The sequence below is a fragment of the Physeter macrocephalus genome, chromosome 7 (genome assembly GCF_002837175.3).
Source record: "Physeter macrocephalus isolate SW-GA chromosome 7, ASM283717v5, whole genome shotgun sequence".
Classification (NCBI taxonomy): domain Eukaryota; kingdom Metazoa; phylum Chordata; class Mammalia; order Artiodactyla; family Physeteridae; genus Physeter; species Physeter macrocephalus.
Genome location: NC_041220.1, coordinates 71,916,434 through 71,921,095, shown reverse-complemented (window position 1 = coordinate 71,921,095; position 4,662 = coordinate 71,916,434).

The following is a 4,662-nucleotide window of genomic DNA, read 5'->3' as shown; positions in this document are numbered from 1 at the left end:
ATGTGGGATCTTCCTGGACCAGGGCACGAACCCGTGTCCCCTGCATCGGCAGGCGGAGTCTCAACCACTGCGCCACCAGGGAAGCCCTGTTCTGTTTTTTTAAAAACCTTATTAGTTTTGCCTGCCCTATAACTTTATATAAATGTAAACATACAGTATATACTCTTGTGAGGCTTCTTCCACTCAGCATAGTGTTTTTGAGATTCATCTGTGGTAGTGTTTATTTGTTTTTCTTGCTGAGAACTATTTAATATATGATTATACCACAGCTTGTTTTTCCATTCTGGTAAAATGGACACTCGGACTGTTTTCAGGTTTTGGCTTTTATGAATAAAGCTGCTATGAACACTCCTGTAGCAAATTTTTTGTGGAATTTCTAGGTCAGGGAGTAGGTATATATTTCATTTTATAAGAAATGGACATAAATTATCCCAAAGTTGCTATACCCAGAGGGGTGTTGGTAAATGTTTATCAATTGACTCTGCAAAAAAAAAAAAAACCAAAACAGAAACAAACAGAAAAAACAAACAAGGAGGAGGAAAAGGAGAAAAAGGAGGAAGAGGAGGAGGAGAAGGACAAAAAGAGGAGGGGAAGGGAAAAATAAGAAGGAGGAGAAACAAAAAGAAGAAGGAGGAAGGGGAAGAGATGGAGAAGACAACGATGATGCAGACCACTCATAACAGCAAGTGCAAAGTTGTCAATTTCATGAGGTAAATACTCCCATTATGGCCAATTTCAGGCTACCAGTGTGAAGTCATTGAGAGCTAACATGGGAACAGATGTGCAGGATTGGCTTTTGTGAACCAGTGCAGACTAGCTCCTGCGCACCACTGGTTGTACTGTTTTATATTCCCATTAACGCTACAGGAGAGTTTCAGTTGCTCACATCCTTGTCATCATTTGGTGTTGTTGGTCGTTTTAATTTTAGCCATCTTGGTGGATATTACTGGTATCTCACTGGGGTATTTTTAATTTGAATTTCTCTAATGAGAATGCAGATTTGCTTATTGGCCTTGTATATAACCGCTTTAATGAAGGATCTGCTGAAATCTTATCCATTTTTTATTGGAAAAATCCATCTAAGAAACATTTACCTTCTTCCAAGTGTGGAAGATATTCCCTACCTTTTCTTGTAAAAGCTTTATTATTTAACTTTTATGATAAGTTTGTAATCTATTTCAAATTAATTTTTATTTGGTATGAAGTACAAATCAACATTCATTTTATTGTATATAGATATCCAGTTATTATAGCAACATTTGCTGTGACTTTTTGTGTTGTCAAAAATTAAAGGAGTGTTTCTATTTCTTGTCTCTCTATTCTGTTACCTTGATTTGTTTGTTGATTATTATGCCAGTAACATATTATCTTGATTGCTGTAGCTTAATAGTTAGTCTTGAAGTCAAGTAATATAAGTCCTCCAACTTTACTCTTTTTTTTCAAGATTGCTTTGGATATTCTAGATCGAGTGCACACATTTCCCCCATATTTTCCACTAATTTCAGTCTGAGAACATAGCAAATCATTTTTTATAATAACCTTTCCACTTTAAGAAGTTAAAATTTCCTTTTTAGCATTTAGCATATTATGAATATTTTATAAATACTCGGCACCCAATCAGCAATTCTCCAACACTGTAGTAAAATGTTGTCATTATTACTTTATTTCATGCAAAGAATAGCTGGGGCAGAGGGGTTAGTTGATAATTGCTATATGGCAATTCAGTGAGGTAAGAATCAGGTTTTCTGCCTTTAGAGACAGTAAATTCCATTAGATCACACTGCCTGAGGCAGACAGTGCCCAGTTCTCAATAATAGAAGGATGCTTGATTTTCTACTGGTCTGCAATCAGGTAAAAGTCTCTGATTGTTTCTGAAGAATAAACATGTACAAATAATTATTGGTTATTTTCAGTGACCTTTATTACCTTGCATAACTAGTAACCCAGATTGGAAGGAAGTGGAATAGTGGGCTATTCCAAACAACATCCCCTCTCCAAACACTATTTCCAGTTTGAATCCCTTCTGAAAAATGTTAGAGCTTAAGGGAGCCAAGTAACCGCACTCCTCTTCCTTTTAAATTCTGAGCCACTTAGAATACATATGGAAGTTAGATGAGAATCAGACATTGACTCTAAGGCTGGCGAAGGTGGTTCAGAATTATGTGGTCAAAGTGGCTTCCTGTGTCTTATCACCTGGATGGAGTCTCTCACCCAGATGCAGACTATACAGCTGGATGACTAGAGTTCTCCCCAGCCCCACTGAGTCAGGATCTGTCCTGAGAGCAGTCACACAAAGAGAAGACAGGATTGCGGAGAAGATGTGATCCATGTAGAGAGGCTCTGAAAGGGAGAGTCTGGAGAGAGCCTTGGCTAAACGTGACCATCAAGTGTCTTCTCCTCCCCTGGGGAAGAGGAGCACAGAAGGGTGAGTAAAGAAGGCAGAGCAGGTTTTCCTCTAAAATGAGAGAGATGGGTCCAAGACAGGAACGGTGGAGGAAGAATCTCTGCTTGTCCCTTGATTTTTAAATACCTCCTCTCATGATAAAGCTCTTCCTTATTTCAAGTTAAAGCTGCCTCTTTAAAGTTCTACTTTTTGGTCCTAGTTCTGTTTTCCTGATACACATGGGATAAACCAACCTATTGTTTCAGCAGACTTGAAGTACTTGAGGTGCTTGTTGTTATAGCTTTATTCCTTGGTCTACCCTTAGCCATCCTTAACTTTCTCAGATTCTGAAAAGTACACTATATGTTTTCACCTGCCCAACACCCATTCCCTCATTCTCACTTCTTCTGGTAACAACCCCCTGATTTTTCTTTAGGGAGCCCCCCTCTTTCCTACCTGAGCTATTTAGTTGGATGGGATTGAACACTTTCTCCTTCCACTCCCCTTGCTTTTAGCTCCAGAAGTGGGTAATTGATCCCATGACAGTCAGTGGATTTGAAATCAACAAAGTCGAGAACTCATAAGAACTTTCACTTCCAGGAAAATAACTGCATTCATTCCTAGAATATTTATCTTCTGGTATACTGCAACATCAAAGCATTATGGGTACGCAAAATATTTCATTGATGCCAAATTTAGTATCCAGTCAATTTTCAGGAAGAATTAGACACTAGCTAAATATTTCGTCAGTTCCATCAACTTGCTATTGTTGGAGTGACCTCTACAATGGTTGGAGAGACAGTCCTTGGCAGTTAATATCTGGATCCTCTGCCCCTTGATAGCACACAGATGGCTATGAATATACAGGCAAGGTCCTTTCTGCTGGGTGAGATTGCCTCAGTGAAGCTGAACTGTTCTACTCTATAAAATAAAACGAAGTAATCTATACTTCCCTTTGGAGTCCTTTAATGTACAATGAATGATGAAGTTTTAAATTTTGCCCTCCTTATTTTCCAAAATTGAGAATGAAATTTATTTAGTGAACTGTACTGGCTACTTAGTGCTCCTGCATTACCCAAGGTAATTATTACTCAGAGCCAGTTCTTTATTGCTTGCATTTAAAGGTTTATTTTTCTCTTGTTGTGGTTTCTTGGCTTTCCTTCTGGCAGGGCAGACAAATTAATAGGCATCAGGTACTAAAGTATTTGCAATTAGAGCAAAGTGGTAATAAAGGTCACCTGTTCCAAGAAAGCTTTTCTTTAAAATGAAAAAAAAAAACACAAAACCCTGCTTAAATCAATGCACATTGTGTATGGATTGTTCTCTTTGCTGCAACCCCTTTTCCATAGTCAGGTTTTAAATATTTTTATGCTAATTTAAAATGGGTAATAATCGCAAATGTTAATCTTTAGCTTTACCACAGTTCCTTGATTGTTATCAGTTGTGTTTTGAGCTAGATTTCTCTGATATAAAATAAAAGAAACAGAAATAAGGGCATCTATTTTAGCCCCCATCCCATTCATTTATTCAATAAGTATTAACGGCGTACTTCTTATGTGCTCGCAGCTGGGGATGTAAAGCTGTAAGGCTAAGGACTTTCCCCTCGAGGTGTCACAGTTCAGTAGAGAGAGAGAGAGAGAATTAGAGGGAGGAATAATTGCTAAGCTATGTGATTAGCTCAACAACAAAGGAATGTTGGAAATAGAGAGGTGGCTTTGACTAATTCCATCGTGAACAGTAGTCTTTAGGGAAGAAATGTGTTTTAAGGGGTGAGTAGGAATTCTTCCCCAAAACAAGTGGGAGAATAGCCTATTGGGTGGAGGAAAGAGCCTATGCAAACCAAGGCAGTGTCCAACAATCTTCCTCCTTTTGAGAACTACAAGCAGTTTGATGTTTCTGGAATGTAAGGTCTGAGGTGGAAGATCTGGAAGTCTAGGCTGGGGGATTTCGTTGTGAAAGAACCTATGTTCTACCTGGGTTGAATTTTATCTTTTGGGGATAAAATGATTTTTAAAGCAAGGGAATGACGTGATTAACATTGAATTTGGTAAGATCCTCTGGAAGCAAAGTAGATATTATTTGCTAATTTTAATGGACCATATAGTCAGCAGCTGACTGTTTATGACAATATGGGTCTAGGAAAGCATAAATAATTGAAATCCTTGCTTGAAAATTATTTGGCATAATAAGTAAAACATAGATATCAGAGCCAGGACATGGAAGCAACCTAAGTGTCCATCAACAGATGAATGGATAAAGAAGATGTGGCACATATTATA